We start from the raw sequence: 21,515 nt of genomic DNA, 5'->3' as shown, positions 1-21,515 counted from the left end.
GGAAAAATAACAATGTCTCACACAGGCTGGAAAGGGTCCACACCGTCCACCAGCCGTCCCTGTCAAACCCTGACAAGGGTCAGTGTGACATTTCCCAGTGTTCTTCCACGTCCATGCACCCCAGTGTGCAGCTTTAAGGGGGTTGGAGGAAAGAGGGAGAGAGATAGAGCGAGAGAGAAAGAAAGACAAAGAATCAGGACCATGGACAGAGTTCTTCCACTAGTGTGTAGCTGCAATGTAAGGCAGCATTCCATCTCCACGGGGTGGTTTGAACAATGCCAGAACCAAGTGTGAAGCTTTAAGGATGCTGGAGAGAAAAGAGGGGGAGACAGACAGAAAAAAAGTCAGATTAGGCCAGGAGGAGCAGAGTTCTAACGTCTGGGTTTGGTTCAGTGTGGAGAAGACTTCCGTCTCCACTGGGGTAGTTTGAAAAATGACAGAACTCAGTGTGCTACTTTAAGGATGCTGGAAGGAAGAGACGGGGAGCGAGACGAAAAAAATAAAAATAAAAATAAAAAAAGAGTCAGACCGGGCCAGGAGATTAGGTGTCCAGCTCCAGGTGAGGAAAAGCACCGGTGGTTAGAAAAAAAAAAGGGGGTTAGGCCAACCAGGGTTCTGTCTTTGAAAAAAAAAACAAAGTAAGACAAAGGCAGGAAAAATTGAAAATTCCCACAGCTTCTCTTGAAGTGAAACGCTCAAAAATGACAATTTTACTGGCTCTACTCAGAAAAGCAGAAAAATATTAAAAACAAGTCAAGAATAAGTGGCTATTTTGTCAAAGTGGTATAATGAAGTTCTGCTTGAGAAAAAAAAATCCTTGTCTCAAAGCGCTTATTTTCGTGTGAAACGATCAAAAATGACATTGTTTCCTTCTCTACTTAGAAATGCAAGAAAACTCTACAAACACGAAAGAATATAAGTGGTTTATGGCTGTTTGTCAACGGAAAAATGATTAAGTTCTACTTCAGAAATAAAATCCTAGTCTCAAAAGTGACCATAACAGTTTCAGCTTGCGCGAAAGGCTCAAAAATGACATTTTACCAGTCTAGTCAGAAAATTAAGAAAACAAGTCAGAAAAAAGTGGTTTATGGCTCTTTTGTCTATGGCATCTCATTCTTGTCTCACAATGACAAAAACAGCTTCTTATCGTCTGAAACGCTCAAAAATGAAATTTTTCCTCTTCCATTTAGAAAAGAAGGAAAACACTAAAAACAAATCAGAAATAAGTGTTTCATGGCTGTTTTGTCAAAGTCTTGTAAGATTACGAATTTCTGCTTGAGAAAAAACATCGTGTCTCAAAGTGACGAAAACAGCTTCTTATCGTGTAAAACGCTCAAAAATGACATTTCTACCGATATAGTCAGAAAAGCATGAAAACACTAAAAACAAGTCAGAAATAAATGTTTTATGGCTGTTTTGTTCAAGTCTTATCAGTTCATGAAGTTTTACTTGAGAAAAAACATCCTTGTCTCAAAGTGACCAAAACAGCTTCTTATCGTCTGAAACGCTCAAAAATGATATTATTGCCTCTGAAAAGTAGAAAAACGCTAAAAAAAAAAAAAAAAGAGTCAGAAATAAGTACTTTATGGCTGTTTTGTTCAAATCCTTATCAGTTCATGAAGTTCTGCTCGAGAAAAAACATCCTTGTCTCAAAGTGACCAAAACAGCTTCTTATCGTCTGAAACGCTTAAAAATGACATTTTTGCCTCTTCTACTCAGTAAAGAAAGAAAACACTAAAAACATGTCAGAAATAAGTGGTTTATGGCTTTTTTGTCATAGTCTTCTAGATTCATGAAGTTCTGCTTGAGAAAAAACATCCTTGTCTCAAAGTGACCAAAACAGCTTCTTATCGTCTGAAACGCTAAAAAAATGTCATTTTTGCCTCTGAAAAGTAGAAAAACGCTAAAAAATAAATAAATAAATAAATAAATAAATAAATAAATAAAGAGTCAGAAATAAGTACTTTATGGCTGTTTTGTTCAAATCCTTTTCAGTTCATGAAGTTTTCTTTGAGAAAAAAAAATATTCTTGTCTCAAAGTGACCAAAACAGCTTCTTGTCGTCTGAAACGCTCAAAAATGACATTTTTGCCTCTTCTACTCTGAAAAGTAGAAAAACACTAAAAACAAGTCAGAAAAAAGTGAGTGATGAATATTTTGTTAAAGTCTTCTCAGGTAATGAAGTTTTCTTTGAGGAAAAAAAGCATCCTAGTCTCAATGTGACCAAAACAGCTTCTTATCGCGTGAAACGCTCAAAAATGACATTTTTGCCTCTTCTACTCAGAAAAGAAGGAAAACACAAACAACAAGTCAAAAATAATTAGTTTATTGCTGTTTTGTTCGAGTCTTTTCAGTTCATGAAGTTTTCTTTGAGAAAAAAAACTCCTAGTCTCAAAGTGACCAAACAGCTTATTTTCGTGTGAAACACTAAAAATGAAATCTAAGTCAATTTCTTCTTCTTCTTTATTTTTTTTAATTTATTTATTTTTTCCCCACATGGCTTTACGATGGGTGCAGTTCTTTCCGGGCCAAGGATCCCACCGTTCTCGGATCCACCGCAAAATGTGCTGAAGTGTGTGGTGCATGGGTTCACCGAGGGTTCTGGGCATTGAGGTGATCCTGTAGCCCGTAGCCCAGCCCTAGGAGCCCGGAGCCTGGAGACTGGAAGCGAAAACGAGACCGGAGCCTGGAGCCCGTAGCCTGGAAATGACCCCAAACATGGGGCCTTGAACCTTGAGCCTGGAACCTGGAACGCGGAGCCACGAGCCTGGAGCCTGTTTCCTTGAGATGGGAGCCTGGAGCCTGGAGCACGGAGCCTGGAACTGACCACGAGCCTGGAGCCTTGAGCTTGAAGCATTGAGCCTTGAACTTGGAGCCTTGAGCCCGGTGCCTGGAACTGACCCTGAGTCTTGAGCCTGGAGCAAAGAGCTTGAAGCATGGAGCCTGGAGCCCGGAGCCCGGAGCCCGGAGCCCGGAGCCCGGAGCCCGGAGCCCGGAGCCCGGAGCCCGGAGCCCAGAGCCCAGAGCCCGGAACTGATCCCAACCCTTGAGCTAGGAGACTTGAGCCCGGAACATGGAACTTACCCCGAGCCTGGAGCTTTTAGCTTGGAGCCTCATGCCTGGACCCTGGAACGCGTAGCAACAAGCCCGGACTACGGAGCCTGGAGCCTGGAACTGACCCCAAACCCGAAATGTGGAGCCTAAAACCTGGAGACCGGAACTTTGAACGGACCCCATAACCAGAGCCTGGAGCCTGGAGCCCGGAGCCCGGAGCCCGGAGCCCGGAGCCCGGAGCCCGGAGCCCGGAGTCCGGAGGCCGGAGCCTGGATCCCGGAGCCCGGAGCCTTAAGCATGGAGGCCGGAGCCTGGAAATGACCCTGAGCCTGGAGCCTATAGCCTGGAGCCCAGAGCTTTAAGTATGGAGCCTGGAGTCTAGAGCCTGGTGACTGGATCCATGAACTGACCCTCAGCCTTTAGCCTGGAGTCTTGAGCCCGGAGAGTGGAACTGACTCCGAGGCTGGAGCCTGGATCCCAGAGCCTTGAGCCTAGAGCAAGGTGCCTGGAGCCTGGAACGCAAAGTCACGAGCCTGGAGAATTGATCCTGTAGCTGGGAACTGAGCCTGAAATGTGGAGCCTAAAACCTGGAGCCTTGAGCCTGGAGCCAGGAACATACTCTGAGCCCAAACCCAGGATCCCTGAGAAAGGAGCGCGGCGCCTGGAGGCTGATGCTTGGAGTCTGGAGCCTGGTGCCTTGAGCCTGGAGCCAGGAGCTTGGAGCCTGGAGTCCGGACCCTGGAAACCAGAGCTCGGAGCCAAAAACTGACCCTGATCCTGGAGCCTTGAGCCCAGAGCCTAGAACTGACCCTGATCCCGCATCCTAGAGCGCAGAGTCTTTAACCATGAGCCTGGTGCCCTGAACCTTGAGCCTGGAGCCTGGAACTGACACCGAGTCCAAAGCCTTGATACCGGAGCCTCGAAATAACCCCGAAAGGGGAGCCTGGAGCCCGGTACCTGGAGCCCGGAGCCTGGAACTGACCCAGATCCAAAAGCCCGGAGCCTTAAGCCTGGAACCCGGAGAATGGAACTGACCCGAAGCCTTGAGCCCGGAGCCTTGAACCCGGAGAATAGAAGTGACAATAAGCCCGAAGCCTTGAGCCTGGAGCCTTGAGCAGGGAGCCCAGAATCTGAAGACTGGAGACAGGAGGCTTTAGCCCTGAGCCTGGCGCCTGGAACTTAACCCAAGCAATTCTGGAAACCGGAGAATGGAGCCTGGAGCTTGGAGGTTGGAGCCCAGAGCCCTTAACTGACTCCGAGCCTAGAGCATGGAGCATGGAGCATGGAGCCTGGAGCCTGGAGCCTGGAGCCCGGACTCCGCAGCATGGAAATGACCCTGAGCAAGGAACCTGGAGCCTTGACCTGGAGTTTGGGGCATGGAGCCTGGAGTCTGGAGCCCGGCGCATGGAACTGACCCCAAGCCTGGAGCCCTGTGCCTGGAACCAGGAGCTTGGAGCTTGGAGATCCTTTTGCCCGGACCCTGGAACTGATCTGGAGCCTGGAGTCTGGAGCTGGTAGCTTGGAGCACGGAGCCTGTTACTGACCAAGACCCTGGAGCCTTGAGCCTTGAGCCTTGAGCCTTGAGCCTGGAGAGTGGAGCCTGGAGCCCTGAGCCCGGAGCCCGGAGCCCGGAGCCCGGAGCCCGGAGCCCGGAGCCCGGAGCCTGGAGCCTGGAACTGACCCGGAGCCTTGAGCCTGGTGCCTGGAGCCTGGATCCAAGAGCTTGAAGCATGGAGCCTTGAACCTGGAGCCTGGAGCTTGGAACTGACCCCAAACATGGAGCCAGGACCCTTGACCCTGAGTTTGGACCCTGGAGCCTTGAGGCTGGAGCCTTGAATCTTGAGCCTGTAGCCCAAAGCCTGGAGCGTGGAGCCCGGTGCCAGGAGCCTGGATCTGACCCCGAGTCTAGAGGCTGGAGCCTTCAGCCCAGAGAACTGAACTGACCCAAAATCCGGAGCCCTGAGCCCAGATCCAAAAGCCTGGAGCGCAGATCCTGTATCACCGAGCCCGGAGACCGGAGCCTGGAGCCCAGAGCCTGGAACTGAACCCAAGCCCGGAGTCTGGAGCCCGGAAAAAGACACCGAGCACAAAGCCTGGATCGCAGAGCCTTGAGCCAAGAGCCTGGAACTGACCCCGAACCCTGAACCTGGAGCCTGGTTCCCGGACCCTGGAACTGATTACGAGCCCACAGCCTGGAGCGCGAAACATGGAGCTTGGAGCCTCCAAGCTGCTGGCTGGAGGCTAGAGCCTGGAGTCTGGAGCATGGAAGAAGACCCCGAGCCCAAAGCCTGGAGCCCGGAGCCTGGAGCCAGGAACCTCGAGAGTGGAACTGAACCCGAGAATGGAGCTTGGAGCCTGGAGCCTAGAATTGACCCAGAGCCTTGAGCCTGGATTGCGGAGCCTGGAGCCCGGAGAATTGAGCTTGGAACTGACCCTGAACTCAGAACCTGGGGCCTGGAGCCAAGAGCCTAGGACTGACACTGAGCCCGGAGCCTGGAGACCGGAGCCTTAAGCCTTGAGCCCGGAGCTAGAAAATGACCCTGAGCAAGGAACCTGGAGCCTTGACCCGGACTTTGGAGCATGGAGCCTGGAACCTTGATCCTTGAGCCTTGAACTTACCCCCAGCCCTCAGCATGGAGCGTGGAGCCTGGAGCTTGAAGCCTGGAGCCTGGAGCCTGGAGCCCGGTGCCCAGAGCCTGGAACTGAGCCCTAGCCTAGAGGTTGGAGCCTGCAGCCCAGAGCATGGAACTGACCCCAAGCCCAGAGCCCTGAGCTCAGAAACCGGAGCCTGGAGCCCGGAGCCTGGAACTGACCCCAAGTCCGGACATTGGAGACCGGAGCCTAGAAATGACCCCGGGCATTGAGCCTTGAGCCTGGAGCCTTGAGTGCAGAGCCTAGACGCAGGAGGCTGGAACCCAGAGCCTGGAACTGACCCTGAGCCTGAAGCCCAGAGTCTAGAGCACAGAGCTTGGAGCATGGAGCCTGGAGACCGGAGCCCAGAGCAGAGAGCACCGAGCTTGGAGCCTAGCGCCCGGAGCATGGAGCATGGAGCCTTGAATTTGGAGCCTGCAGCCCGGTGCCTGGAGCCTGGAACTGACCCTGAGCCCGGAGCTTTGAGCCTGGAGCCTAGAGCATGGAAATGACCCTGACCACGGAGCCTGGAGCCTTGAGCGTGGAGTCTGGAGCCTTGAGCCTGGAACCCAGAGCCTTGAGCCTTGAGCCTTGAGCCTTGAGCCTGGAGCATTGAGCCTGGAGCATTGAGCCTGGAACAAAGCACAAGCTCGGAGCCCTAAACCTGACCATGCCCAAAGCCCTAACACTGACCCTGGAACTGAGCCTAAGCCCGGAGCCCTAACCCTGGTCTTGGAACTGAGCCCTAACCCTAATCATGGAACAGAGCCTGAGCCTGGAGCCCTAACCCTGGCCTCAGTCCTAACCTGAACCCTGAAACTGAGCCTCAACCCGGAGCCCTAACTCTGGCTCTGGAGCCTGAAGCCTGGAGCCTGGAGCCCAGACCCTAGAGACCGAAGCCCGAAGCCCGGAGCCTGGAGAGAAGAGCCTGGAGCCTGGAGTCTGGAGTCTGGAGCCTGGAGTCTGGAGCCTGGAGCCCTGAGCCTGGAACCCTGAGCCTGGAACTGACCCCGAGTCCGGAGCCTGGATTCTGGAGCCCGGAGCGTGGAAATGACTCCGTTCCAGGAGCCTGGAGCCCAGGACATGGAACCCCGAGCATGGAACTTACCCCGAGTCCGAAGCCTGGAGCCTGAAGCCTGGAGACCGGAACTTGGACCTGACCCAATGCCCGGAGCCTGGAGCCTGGAGGCTGGAGCCTGATGGGCAGAGCATGGAATACACCCCGAACCTGAAACCTGGGTCCTGGAGCCCGGAGCCTTGAACTGATCCCGAGCCCAGAGCCTGGAGCTTTGAGCCTGGAGCCTGGTGCCTGGAGCCTGGAGCCTGGAGCGCAGACTCTAGAGACCAGAGCTTAAAGACTGGAGCCCGGAACCCTGATACTCGAACTGAGCCCGAGCCCGGAGAAAAGAACCCTGAGCCTTGAACTGACCATGAACATGGAGCCTTGATCCCTGAGCCTGGAGCCAAAAACCTGGAACTTACTCCAAGCCAGGAGCCCGTATCATGGAGCCGTGTAACTGGAACCTGGAGCCCAAAGCCTGGAACTGACCTTAAGTCTGGACCTTGGAGCCCGGAGCCAAGAAATGACCACAAGACCGGAGCCCTGTGCCCAGAACATGGAGCGTGGAACGCGGAGCCTGGAACTGACCCCGAGCCTGGAGCCTGGAGCCTGGAGCCTGGAGCCCGGAGCCTGGAGCCCGGAGCCTGGAACTGACCCCGAGTCCGGAGCCTGGATTCTGGAGCCGAGATCATGGAAATGACCCCGTTCCAAGAGCCTGGAGCCATGGGCGTGGATCCCCGAGCATGGAACTTCCCCCGAGCCCGAAGCCTGGAGCCTGAAGCCTGGAGAACGGAACTTGGACCTGACCCAATGGCCAGAGCATGGAATACACCCCGAACATGAAACCTGGGTCCTGGAGCCCGGAGCCTTGAACTGATCCCGAGCCCAGAGCCTGGAGCTTTGAGCCTGGAGCCTAGAGCCTGGTGCCTGGTGCCTGGAGCCTGGAGCGCAGACTCTAGAGACCAGAGCTTAAAGACTGGAGCCCGGAACCCTGATACTCGAACTGAGCCCGAGCCCGGAAAAAAGAACCCTGAGCCTTGAACTGACCATGAACATGGAGCCTTGATCCCTGAACCTGGAGCCAAAAACCTGGAACTTACTCCAAGCCAGGAGCCCGTATCATGGAGCCGTGTAACTGGAACCTGGTGCCCAAAGCCTGGAACTGACCTTAAGTCTGGACCTTGGAGCCCGGAGCCAAGAAATGACCACAAGACCGGAGCCCTGTGCCCAGAACATGGAGCGTGGAACGCGGAGCCTGGAACTGACCCCGAGCACGGAACCTTGAGCCAGGACCCTGGAGCCCGGAGACTGGAACTGACCCCGAGCCTGGAGCCTGGAGCCTGGAGCCTGGAGCCTGGAGCCTGGAGCCTGGAACTGACCCCGAGTCCGGAGCCTGGATTCTGGAGCCGAGATCATGGAAATGACCCCGTTCCAAGAGCCTGGAGCCATGGGCGTGGATCCCCGAGCATGGAACTTACCCCGAGCCCGAAGCCTGGAGCCTGAAGCCTGGAGAACGGAACTTGGACCTGACCCAATGGCCGGAGCCTGGAGGCTGGAGCCCACAGGCCAGAGCATGGAATACACCCCGAACACGAAACCTGGGTCCTGGAGCCCGGAGCCTTGAACTGATCCTGAGCCCAGAGCCTGGAGCTTTGATCCTGGAGCTGTGAGCCTAGAGAGTGGAGCCTAGAGCCTGGAAGAAGACCCCGAGCCCAAAGCCTGGAGCACGGAGCCTGGAAAAAAACCCGTGCCCGGAGCCTGGAGCCCTGGGCATGAAACCCCAAGCATGGAACTTACACCGAGCCAGAAGCCCGGAGCCTGAAGCCAGGAGACCAGAACTCGGAACCGGCCCCCCTGCCTGGAGCCTTGAGCCTTGAGCCTTGAGCCTTGAGCCTTGAGCCTGGAGCAAGGAGCCTTGAGTCTGGAGCCTGGAAGAAGACATGAGCCCAAAGCCAGGATCACGGAGCCTGGAGCCAGGAGACTGGAACTGACCCAAAGTCCGGACCTTGGAGCCTGGAGCCTAGAAATGACCACGAACCCGGAGCCCTGCGCAGGGAACATGGAGCCTGGAGCGCGGAGCCTGGAACAAACCCCGAGCACCGAACCTTGGTTTGAAGCCTGGAGCCCGGAGCATCGAGCCGGAAGCCTATAGCCGGGAACCCGAAGCCTTGTAAAGACCCCGAGTCCAGAGCTTGGAGCCTGAAGTCTGGAGCCTGGAAATGACCCCGTTCCTGGAGCCCGGAGCCTGGATCCTGGAGATTAGGTTTCCAGCTTCAGATGAGGAAAGGTCCCACAGCTTCTCTTGAAGTGAAACGCTCAAAAATGACATTTACTGTTTTATCGTTATCCAGCTCCAGATGAAAGAAGAACCGGAGGTTAAGAAAGGGGTTCGGCTAACCGGTGTTCTGTCTTTGGAAAAATAACAATATCCCACACAGGCTGGAAAAAAGAAAGGGTCCACACGGTCCACCAGCCGTCCCTGTCTAACCCTGACAAGGGTCAGTGCGACATTTCCCAGTGTTCTTCCACGTCCATGCACGCCAGTGTGCAGCTTTAAGGGGGTTGGAGGAAAGAGGGAGAGAGAGAGCGAGAGAGAAAGAAAGACAAAGAATAAGGACCATGGACAGAGTTCTTCCACTAGTGTGTAGCTGCAATGTAAGGCAGCATTCCATCTCCACGGGGTGGTTTGAAAAATGCCAGAACTAAGTGTGAAGCTTTAAGGATGCTGGAGAGAAAAGAGGGGGAGACAGACAGAAAAAAAGTCAGATTAGGCCAGGAGGAGCAGAGTTCTAACGTCTGGGTTTGGTTCAGTGTGGAGAAGACTTCCGTCTCAACTGGGGTAGTTTGAAAAATGACAGAACTCAGTGTGCTACTTTAAGGATGCTGGAGGGAAGAGACGGGGAGCGAGACGGAAAAAAAAAAAAAAAAGAGTCAGACCGGGCCGGGAGATTAGGTGTCCAGCTCCAGGTGAGGAAAAGCACCGGTGGTAAGAAAAAAAAAACAAGGGGGGCGTTAGGCCAACCAGGGTTCTGTCTTTGAAAAAAATAAAAAAGTAAGACAAAGGCTGGAAAAATTGAAAAGTCCCACAGCTTCTCTTGAAGTGAAATGCTCAAAAATAACATTTTTACTGGCTCTACTCAGAAAAGCAGAAAAATATTAAAAACAAGTGGCTATTTTGTCAAAGTGGTATCATGAAGTTCTGCTTGAGAAAAAAAAATCCTTGTTTCAAAGCGTTTATTTTCGCGTGAAACGATCAAAAATGACATTGTTTCCTTCTCTACTTAGAAATGCAAGAAAACTCTACAAACACGAAAGAATATAAGTGGTTTATGGCTGTTTGTCAACGGAAAAATGATGAAGTTCTTTTTGAGAAATAAAATCCTAGTCTCAAAAGTGACCAACCTTTTAGCTTGCGCGAAAGGCTCAAAAATGACATTTTACCAGTCTAGTCAGAAAATTAAGAAAACAAGTCAGAAAAAAGTGGTTTATGGCTCTTTTGTCAATGTGCTATGGCATCTATTTCTTGTCTCACAATGACAAAAAAAAGCTTCTTATCGTCGGAAACGCTCAAAAATGAAATTTTTCCTCTTCTACTCAGAAAAGAAGGAAAACACTAAAAACAAATCAGAAATAAGTGTTTCATGGCTGTTTTGTCAAAGTCTTGTCAGATTACGAATTTCTGCTTGAGAAAAAACATCATGCCTCAAAGTGACAAAAACAGCTTCTTATCGTGTAAAACGCTCAAAAATGACATTTTTACCGATTTAGTCAGAAAAGCATGAAAACACTAAAAACAAGTCAGAAATAAATGTTTTATGGCTGTTTTGTTCAAGTCTTATCAGTTCATGAAGTTTTCCTTGAGAAAAAAACATCCTTATCTCAAAGTGTCAAAAACAGCTTCTTATGGTCTGATACGCTCAAAAAGTACATTTTTGCCTCTTCTACTCAGTAAAGAAAGAAAAGACTAAAAACAAGTAAGAAATAAGTGAAGCATGAAAAGCATGAAAACATTAAGAACAAGTCAAAAATAATTTTTTTATGGCTGTTTTGTTCAAGTCTCATCAGATAATGAAGTTCAGCTTGAGAAAAAACATCCTTGTCTCAAAGTGACCAAAAAAGCTTCTTTTCGCCTGAAACACTCAAAAATGACATTTTTGCCTATTCTACTCTGAAAAGTAGAAAAACGCCAAAAAAAAAAAAAAAAAAAGTCAGAAATAAGTACTTTATGGCTGTTTTGTTCAAATCCTTAATAGTTCATGAAGTTCTGCTTGAGAAAAAACATCCTTGTCTCAAAGTGACAAAAACAGCTTCTTATCGTCTGAAACGCTCAAAAATGACATTTTAACCTCTTCTACTCAGTAAAGAAAGAAAACACTAAAAGCAAGTAAGACATAAGTGGTTTATGGCTTTTTTTTCATAGTCTTCTAGATTCATGGAGTTCTGCTTGAGAAAAAACATCCTTGTCTCAAAGTGACCAAAACATCTTCTTATCGTCTGAAACGCTTAAAAATGAAATTTTTGCCTCTTCTACTCTGAAAAGAAGAAAAACACTAAAAGCAAGTAAGAAATATGTGGTTTATGGCTGTTTTGTTCGAGTCTTTTCAGTTCATGAAGTTTTCTTTGAGAAAAAAAATTCTTGTCTCAAAGTGACCAAAACAGCTTCTTATCGCGTGAAACGCTTAAAAATGACATTTTTGCCTCTTCTACTCAGAAAAGAAGGAAAAATCTAAAAACAAGTCAGAAATATGTGGTTTATTGGCTGTTTTGTTCGAGTCTTTTCAGTTCATGAAGTACTGGTTGACAATAAACATCCTTTTCTCAAAGTGACCAAAACAGCTTCTTATCACGTGAAACGCTTAAAAATGACATTTTTGCCTCTTCTACTCAGAAAAGAAGGAAAAATCTAAAAACAAGTCAGAAATATGTGGTTTATTGGCTGTTTTGTTCGAGTCTTTTCAGTTCATGAAGTACTGGTTGACAATAAACATCCTTTTCTCAAAGTGACCAAAACAGCTTCTTATCGCGTGAAACGCTCAAAAATGACATTTTTGACTCTTCTACTCAGAAAAGAAGGAACACACTAACAAGTCAAAAATAATTGGTTTATTGCTGTTTTGTTCGAGTCTTTTCAGTTCATGAAGTTTTCTTTGAGAAAAAAACATCCTAGTCTCAAAGTGACCAAAACAGCTTCTTTTCGTGTGAAACACTAAAAAATAAAATCTAAGTCAATTCCTTCTTCTTCTTCTTCTTCTTCTTCTTCTTCTTCTTCTTCATTATTATTATTATTATTTTATTTTTTTTTCCCACATGATTTTTCGATGGGTGCAGTTCTTTCCGGGCCTAGGATTTCACCGTTCTCGGATCCACCACAAACAGTGCTGAAGTGTGTGGTACATGGGTTCACCGAGAGGTCTGGGCATTGAGGTGATCCTGTAGCCCGTAGCCTAGCCCTAGGAGCCTGGAGCCTGTAGACTGGAAGCGAAAACGAGACCGGAGCCTGGAGCCCGTAGCCTGGAAATGACCCCAAACATGGAGCCTTGAACCTTGAGCCTGGAACCTGGAACGGGGAGCCACGAGCCTGGAGCCTGTTTGCTGGAGCAGGGAGAATGGAGCCTGGAGCACGGAGCCTGGAACTGACCACGAGCCTGGAGCCTTGAGGTTGAAGCATTGAGCCTTGAACTTGGAGCCTTGAGCCCGGTGCCTGGAACTGACCCCAAGTCTTGAGCCTGGAGCAAAGAGCTTGAAGCATGGAGCGTGGAGCCCAGAGCCCAGAGCCCAGAGCCCAGAGCCCGGAACTGGTCCCGACCCTTGAGCTTGGAGCCTTGAGCCTGGAGCATGGAACTTACCCCAAACCCGAAATGTGGAGCCTAAAACCTGGAGACCGGAACATGGAACGGACCCTATAACCAGAGCCTGGAGCCTGGAGCCTGGAGCCTGGAGCCCGGAGCCTGGAGCCTGGAGCCCAGAGCCTGGAGCCTTGAGTGGGGAGCCCAGAGCCTGGAACTGACACTGAGCCCAGAGCCTTGAGCCCGGAGCCTGAAGCATGGAGACCGGAGCCTGGAAATGACCCTGAGCCTGGAGCCTATAGCCTGGAGCCTAGAGCTTGAAGCATGGAGCCTGGAGTCTAGAGCCTGGTGACTGGATCCATGAACAGACCCTCAGCCTTGAGCCTGGAGTCTTGAGCCCGGAGAGTGGAACTGACCCAGAGGATGGAGCCTTGATCCCAAAGCCTTGAGCCTAGAGCAAGGTGCCTGGAGCCTGGAACGCAAAGTCACGAGCTTGGAGAATAGATCCTGTAGCTGGGAAATGTGGAGCCTAAAACCTCGAGCCTTGAGCCTGGAGCAAGGAACATACTCTGAGCCCAAAGCCAGGATCCCTGAGGAAGGAGCGCAGCGCCTGGAGGCTGATGCTTGGAGTCTGGAGCCTTGACCCTGGAAACCGGAACTCGGAGCCAAAAACTGACCCTGATCCCGGAGCCTTGAGCCAAGAGCCTAGAACTGACCCCGATGCCGGATCCTAGAGCGCGGAGTCTTGAACCTGGAACCTTGTGCCCTGAACCTGGAGCCTGGAGCCTGGAACTGACACAGAGTACAAAGCCTTGATACCGGCGCCTCGAAATAACCCCGAAAGGGGAGCCTGGAGCCCGGTAGCTGGAGCCCGGAGCCTGGAACTGACCCAGAGCCCGAAGCCCGGAGCCTGAAGCCTGGAACCCGGAGAATGGAACTGACCAAAAGCCCGAAGCCTTGAGCCCGGAGCCTTGAACCCGGAGAATAGAAGTGACAATAAGCCCGAAGCCTTGAGCCCGAAGCCTTGAGCCCAGAGCCTTGAGGGCGGAGCCTTGAGCCTTGAGCAGGGAGCCCGGAATCTGAAGACTGGAGACAGGAGGCTTTAGCCCTGAGCCTGGCGCCTGGAACTTAACCCAACCCAAGCCGATTCTGGAAACCGGAGAATGGAGCCTGGAGCTTGGAGGTTGGAGCCTGGAGCCCGGACTCTGCAGCCTGGAAATGACCCTGAGCAAGGAACCTGGAGCCTTGACCTGGAGTGTGGAGCCTTGAGTCTGGAGCCCGGTGCATGGAACTGACCCCAAGCTCGAAGCCCTGTGCCTGGTACCAGGAGCTTGGACCGCGGAGCCTGGATCCTTTAGCCCGGACCCTGGAACTGATATTGAGCCTGGAGTCCGGAGCTGGTTGCTTGGAGCACGGAGCCTGTTACTGACCAACACCCTGGAGCCAAGAGCCTTGAGCCTGGAGCCTGGAGAGTGGAGAGTGGAGCCTGGAGCTTGGAGCCTGTAGCCTGGATCCAGGAGTCTGGAGCCCTGACCCCAGAGCATGGACCCCGGAGCCTGGAACTGACCCTGAGCCTGTATCCAAGAGCTTGAAGCATGGAGCCTAGAGCCCGGAGTCTGGAGCCTGGAGTCAGGAGCCTGGAGCCAAGAGCCTGGAGCCTGGAGCCTTGAGAACGGAGTTTAGAGCACAGAGCTTAAAGACTGGAGCCTGGAACCCAGATACTCGAATTGACCCCAAGCCCGGAGAAAAGAACCCGGAGCCTTGAACTGACAGTGAACATGGAGCCTTGATCACTGAGCCTGGGGCCCGAACCCTTGAACTTACCCCAAGCCTGGAGCACATAGCCTGGAGCCCGTAGCATGGAGCCCGTAGCATGGAGCCGTGAGCTTGGAGCCTGAAGCCCAGAGCCTGGAACTGACCTTAAGTCCGGATCTTGGAGCCCGGAGCCAAGGAAGGACCCTGAGCCCAGAGCCCTGTTCCTGGAACATGGAGCATGGAGCACGGAGCCTGGAACTGACACAGAGAACAGAACCTTGATCTTGGACTCTGGAGCCCGGAGCATGGAGTCATGAGCATGCCGGGAGCCTGGAGCCAGGAGCCCAAAGCCTGGAACTGACCACGAGCACAAAACCTTGAGCCAGGACCCTGGAGTCCGGAGACTGGAACTGACACCGAGCTTGGAGCCTGGAGCTCGGAGCATTGAGCCGTGAGATTGCAGCCTGAAGCCTGGAGCCCGGAGCCTGGAACTGACCACGAGTCCAGAGCCTGCAGCCTTGATTCTGGAGCTCGGAGCGTGGAAATGACCCTGTTCCAAGAGGTTTGAGCCCGGAGCCCGGAGCCCGGAGCCCGGAGCCCGGAGCCCGGAGCCCGGAGCCTAGAACCGACCCCAAGTCCGGAGCCTGGAGCCTGGATTCCTGAGCTCAGAGCGTGGAAATGATCCCGTTCCCAGAGCCTATGGCCCAGGGCGTGGAACCCCGAGCATGGAACTTACCCCAAGCCTGAAACCCGGAGACCGGAACTTGGACCTGACTCAATGCCCGGAGACTGGAGAGCGCAGGCAAGAGCATGGAATACACCCATAACCTGAAACCTGGGTCCTGGAGCCAGGAGCCTTGAACTGATCCCGAGCTCAGAGCCTGGACTTTTGAGTCTGGAGCTTTGAGACTGGAGCCGGCAGCCTTGAGCCTGGAGCCTGGAGCCTTGAGCCTGGAAGAAGGCACCGAGCCCAAAGCCTGGAGCCAGGAGCCTGGAAAAAACCCCGTGCCTGGAGCCTGGAGCCCTGTGTGTGAAACCCCAAGCATGGAACTTACCCCAAGCCAGAAGCCTAGAGCCTGAAGCCGGGAGACCGGAATTTGGAACCGGCCCCCTTGCACGAAGCCCGGAGGCCGGAGCCTGAAACTGACCACCAAAAATGAGCCTGGAGCCTGGAACCCGGAGCAGGGATCTGACCCCGAGCCCAAAGCCCTGAGCCCAGAAGAAGGAGCCTGGAGCGTGGAGCCTGGAGGCTTGAGCCCAGAGCCTGGAACTGACCCTGAGCCCAGAGTCTGGAACCTATTGCCTGGAGCAAGGAGCCTGGAACTGATCATGAACCTGGAGCTTGGAGCATGGAACCTGGAGGTTGGAGCCTGGAGCCTTGAGCCCAGAGCCTGGAGCCCGAAGCATAGAGCCATTAGCACAAAGCTTTGAGCCTGGAAGCCGTAGTCTAAGCCTGGAGCCTGGAGCCCGGAGCCCGGAGCCCGGAGCCTGGAGCAAAGAACTAACTAAGAGGCTGGATCCTGGATCCTTGATCGCGGAGCGTGGACACCGGAGCCCAGAGCCTTGAACTGACCCCGAACCCGGAACCTGGAGCCTGGAGCCTGGAGCCTGAAACTGATCACGAGTCCGGAGCCTTGAGCGCAGAGCCTGGAGCTTGGAGCCCGGAGCCTCGAACTGACCAAGAGCCTGGAGCCTGGAGAATGGAACCTGGATGTTGGAGCCTTGAGCCTAGAGACTGGAACACGGAACCTGGAGCGTGGAGCCTAGAGCCTACAGCTTAAAGACTTGAGCCCGGAGCCCAGATCCTCGAACTGACCCCGAGCCTTGAGCAATGAGCCAGGAGCCTGGAACTGACCCCGAGCAAAGAACCTTGAGCCCAGAGCCTGGAACTGACCCTGAAAAAAGAGCCTGGAGCCTGGTGCCTGGAGCCTATAGCCTGGAGTCCAAAGCAAAGAACTAACCACGAGTCCGGATCCTGGATCCTTGATCACGGAGTCTGGAACTGACCACAGGCCCGGAGCACGGAGCGCAGAGTCTTGAGCCTTGAGCCACGAGCCTTGTGCACGGAGCCTGGAGCCTGGAGCCATAAGCCTTGAGCCTTGAGCCTTGAGCCTGGAGCATGGAGCCCAGAGCCTGGAACTGACCCCATGACATGAGCCTGGAGCCTTGAGCCTGGAGCCCAGAGCCTGGAACTGACCCCATGACATGAGCCCGGAGTCCTAAGCCTGGAGCCCGGAGACCGGGGCCTGGAGCTGACACTGAGCCGGGAACCTGGATCCCTGAGCCTGGAGCCGGAAGCCCGGAGCCTGGAACTGACCTCGAGCATGTAGCCTGGAACATGGAGCTTGGAGCTTGGAGCCTGAAGCCCGAAGCCTTGAGCCTGTAACTGACCAAGAGCCTTGAGCCTTGAGCCTGGAACCTGGAGCCTGGAACCCGGAGCATGGATCTGATCCTGAGCCCGGAGCCCTGAGATTAGAACCAGGAGCTTGGAGCCTTTAGCCTTGAGTCTGGAGACTTGAGCCCGGACCCCAGAGCCTGGAACTAACCCCAAGCCTGGAGTCTGGAACCTATAGCATGGAGCACTGGAACTGGACCTGACCAAGAGTCGGGAGCCTGGAGCATCGAACCTGGAGCTTGGAGCCTGGAGCCATGAGCCTGGAGCACAGATCCTGGGGCACGGAGCCCAGAGCCCAGAGCATAAAGACTCTAGCCCGGAGCCCAGATCCTCGAACTGATCACGAGCCAAGAGCCCGGAGCGTGGAGCCTGGAGTGTGGAGCTTTGAAGAAGACACTGAGATCAAAGCCTGGATCGTGGAGCCTGGAGCCAGGAGCCAGGAGCCTAGAACTGACCCAAAACCTGAACCTGGAGCCTGGAGCCCACAGCCTGAAACTGATCATGAGCCCAAAGCCTGGAGCAGTGAGCCTGGAGACTGGAGGTTGGAGCCTGGAGTCTGGAGCCTGGAGCCTGGAAGAAGACCCCGAGCCCAAAGCCTCGAGCCCAGAGCCTCGAGCCCAGAGCCTCGAGCCAGGAACCTCGAGACTGGAACTGAACCCGAGAATTAAGCCTGGAGCCCTGAGCCTGGTGTTGACCCAAAACTCGGAGCCTGGATCCTGGATTGCGGAGCCTTGAGCCAGGAGCTTAGAGCTTGGAACTGACCCCCAACCCGGAACCTGGGCCCTTGATCCCGGAGCTTGGAAGTGATCCCAAGCCTGGAGCCATGAGCTTTGAGCCTGGAGTTCTGAGCCTGGAGCATGGAGCCTGGAGCCTGGAAGAAGACTCAAAGCCTGGAGCCCGGAGACTGGAATTTACCCCGTGCCCGGAGCCTTGAGCCCAGGGTGTGGAACCTGGAACCTGGAACTTACCCAAAGCCCGAAGCCTGGCACCTGAAGCCTGGATCCCAGAACTTTGAACTGACCCCATGAAAGGAGCCTGGAGCCTGGAGAACGGAGCCCAGAGCCTGGAGCGCAGAGCCTGGAACCCGGAGCATGGAGCCTGGGGCTTGGAGGTTGGAATCTGGAGCCCTGAGCCCGGAGCCTGGAGCCTGGAGCCCGGAGCCTGGAAATGACACTGAGCCCAGACCCTGGAGCCCGGAGCCTGAAGCCTGGAGCCCGGAGCCTGGAACTGACCCCGAGCCTTTAGCCTGGTGCCTGGAGCCAAGAGCTTGAAGCATGGAGCCTTGAACCTGGAGCCTAGAGCCCGGTGCCAAAATTCTGGAACTGACACAGAGCCTTGAGCCTTGAGCATGGAGCTTGGAGTCTTGAGCTTGGAGCCCGGAGCTTGGAACTGACCCCAAACATGGAGCCAGGACCCTTGACCCTGAGTTTGGACCCTAGAGCCTTGCGGCTGGAGCCTTGAATCTTGAGCCTGTAGCCCACAGCAAGGAGCCTGGATCTGACCCCAAGTCTAGAGGCTGGATCCTTGAGCCCAGAGAATTGAACTGACCCAAAATCCGGAGCCCTGAGCCAAGATCCAAAAGCCTGGAGCGCAGATCCTGTATCACCGAGCCCGGAGCCCGGAGCCCGGAGCCCGGAGCCCGGAGCCCGGAGCCCGGAGCCCGGAGCCCGGAGCCCAGAGCCTGGAACTGAACCCGAGCCCGGAGTCTGGAGCCCGGAAAAAGACACCGAGTGCAAAGCCTGGATCGCAGAGCCTTGAGCCAAGAGCCTGGAACTGACCCCGAACCCTGAACCTGGAGCCTGGAGCCCGGACCCTGGAACAGATTACGAGCCCATAGCCTGGAGCGCGAAGCATGGAGCTTGGAGGCTCCAAGCTCCATGCTCCAGGCTGGAGGCTGGAGGCTAGAGCCTGGAGCATGGAAGAAGACCCCGAGCCCAAAGCCCGGAGCCCGGAGCCCGGAGCCTAGAACTGACCCAGAGCCTGGAGTCTGGATTGCGGAGCCTGGAGCCCGGAGCATTGAGCTTGGAACTGACCCCGAACTCAGAACCTGGGGCCTGGAGCCCAGAGCCTAGGACTGACACTGAGCCCGGAGCCTGGAGACCGGAGCCTTAAGCCTGAAGCCCGGAGCTAGGAAATGACCCTGAGCAAGGAACCTGGAGCCTTGATCCGGAGTTTGGAGCATGGAGCCTGGAGCCTTGATCCTTGAACTTACCCCGAGCCCTCAGCATGGAGCGCGGAGCCTGGAGCTTGGAACCTGGAGCCTGGAGCCTGGAGCCTGGAGCCCGGTGCAAAGAGCCTGGAACTGAGCCCTAGCCTAGAGGTTGGAGCCTGCAGCCCAGAGCATGGAACTGACCCCAAGCCCGGAGCCATGAGCTCAGAAACAGGAGCCTGGAGCCTGGAGCCCGGAGCCTGGAACTGACCCCAAGTCCAGACATTGGAGACCGGAACCTAGAAATGATGAATGATGAGCATTGAGCCTTGAGCCTGGAGCCTTGAGTGCAGAGCCTAGACGCAGGAGGCTGGAACCCAGAGCCTGGAACTGACCCTGAGCCTGGAGCCCGGAGTATAGAGCACGGAGCTTGGAGCAGGGAGCATGGAGCCCGGAGCACAGAGCACGGAGCTTGGAGCATAGAACCTGGAGCCCAGCGCCCGGAGCATGGAGCCTTGAATCTGGAGCCTGCAGCCCGGTGCCCGGAGCCTGGAACTGACCCTGAGCCCAGAGCTTTGAGCCTGGAGCCACGAGCATGGAAATGACCACGGAGCCTGGAGCCTTGAGCGTGGAGTCTGGAGCCTTGAGCCTGGAGCCTGGAGCCTGGAGCCTGGAACCCAGAGCCTTGAGCCTAAAGCCTGGAGCCTGGAGCCTGGAACTGAGCACGAGCTCGGAGCCCTAAACCTGACCCTGGCAAAAACCCCAACACTGACCCTGGAACTGAGCCTAAGCCCGGAGCCCAAACCCTGGTCTTGGAACTGAGCCCGAACCCTAATCATGGAACTGAGCCCGAGCTGGAGCCCATGCCTGGAGCCCTAACCCTGGCCTAAGCCCTAACCTGAACCCTGGAACTGAGTCTCAACCCGGAGCCCTAACTCTGGCTCTGGAGCCTGCAGCCTGGAGCCTGGAGCCTGGAGCCTGGAGCCTGGAGCCTGGAGCCTGGAGCCTGGAGCCCTGAGCCTGGAACTGACCCCGAGTCCGGAGCCTGTAGCCTGGATTCTTTAGCCCGGAGCGTGGAAATGACTCCGTTCCAGGAGCCTGGAGCCCAGGACATGGAACCCCGAGCATGGAACTTACCCCGAGTCCGAAGCCTGGAGCCTGAAGCCTGGAGACCGGAACTTGGACCTTACCCAATGCCCGGAGCCTGGAGGCTGGAGCCTGATGGGCAGAGCATGGAATACACCCCGAACCTGAAACCTGGGTCCTGGAACCCGGAGCCTTGAACTGATCCAGAGCCCAGAGCTTTGAGCCTGGAGCTTAGAACCTGGAGCCTGTAGCCTGTAGCCTGGAGCCTGGAACCTTGAGCAATGAGCGCAGAGTCTAGAGACCAGAGCTTAAAGACTGGAGCCCGGAACCCTGATACTCGAACTGAGCCCGAGCCCGGAGAAAAGAACCCTGAGCCTTGAACTGACCATGAACATGGAGCCTTGATCCCTGAGGCTGGAGCCCGAACCCTGGAACTTACTCCAAGCCTGGAGCCCGTAGCATGGAGCCATGTGCCTGGAGCCTGGAGCCCAAAGCCTTGAACTGACCTTAAGTCTGGACCTTGGAGCTCGGAGCCAAGAAATGACCACACGACCGGAGCCCTGTGCCCAGAACATGGAGAGTGGAGCGTGGAGCGCGGAGCCTGGAACTGACCCCGAGCACGGAACCTTGAGCGAGGACCCTGGAGCCCGGAGACTGGAACTGACCCCGACCCTGGAGCTTGGAGCCTGGAGCCTGGAGCCTGGAGCCTGGAGCCTGGAGCCTGGAGCCTGGAGCCTGGAGCTGACCCCAAGTCCGGAGCCTGGATTCTGGAACCCGGAGCGTGGAAATGACCCCGTTCCAAGAGCCTGGAGCCCAGGGCATGGAACCCCGAGCATGGAACTTACCCCAAGCTCGAAGCCTTGAGCCTGAAGCCTGGAGAACGGAACTTGGACCTGACCCAATGCCTGGCTGGAGCCCACAGGCCAGAGCATGGAATACACCCCAAACACGAAACCTGGGTCCTGGAGCCCGGAGCCTTGAACTGATCCCGAGCCCAGAGCCTGGAGCTTTGAGCCTGGAGCTGTGAGCCTTGAGCCTGGAGACCGGAACTGACCCCAAGTCTGGACCTTGGAGCCCGGAGCCTAGAAATGACCACGAACCTGGAGCCTGGAGCCCTGGGCATGAAACCCCAAGCATGGAACTTACACCGAGCCAGAAGCCTGGAGCCTGGAGCCTGAAGCCAGGAGACCAGAACTCGGAACCGGCCCCCCTGCCTGGAGCCTTTAGCCTGGAGCAAGGAGCCTTGAGTCTGGAGCCTGGAAGAAGACATGAGCCCAAAGCCTGGATCACGGAGCCTGGAGCCAGGAGACTGGAACTAACCCCAAACCCTGATCCTGGAGCCTGGAGCCTGGAGCCTGGAGCCTGGAACTGTTCACAAGCCCATAGCCATGAGCGCGGAGCCTGAAGCTTGGAGCTTGCTGCCTGGAGCCTGGAATCTGGAGCCTGGAAAAAGACCCCGAGCCCAAAGCCTGGCGCCCGGAGCATGGAGCCAGAAACCTCGAGACATGAACTGAACCAAAGAATGGAGCCTGGAGCCTGAGAGGAGATGCACAAAGCAGCCAACTAAACCAGATAGAAACATAGATGAACTAGTAAACCA

This window comes from Sphaeramia orbicularis, chromosome 18, assembly GCF_902148855.1.
Source record: "Sphaeramia orbicularis chromosome 18, fSphaOr1.1, whole genome shotgun sequence".
NCBI lineage: Eukaryota > Metazoa > Chordata > Actinopteri > Kurtiformes > Apogonidae > Sphaeramia > Sphaeramia orbicularis.
This window is presented reverse-complemented; position numbering follows the sequence as displayed.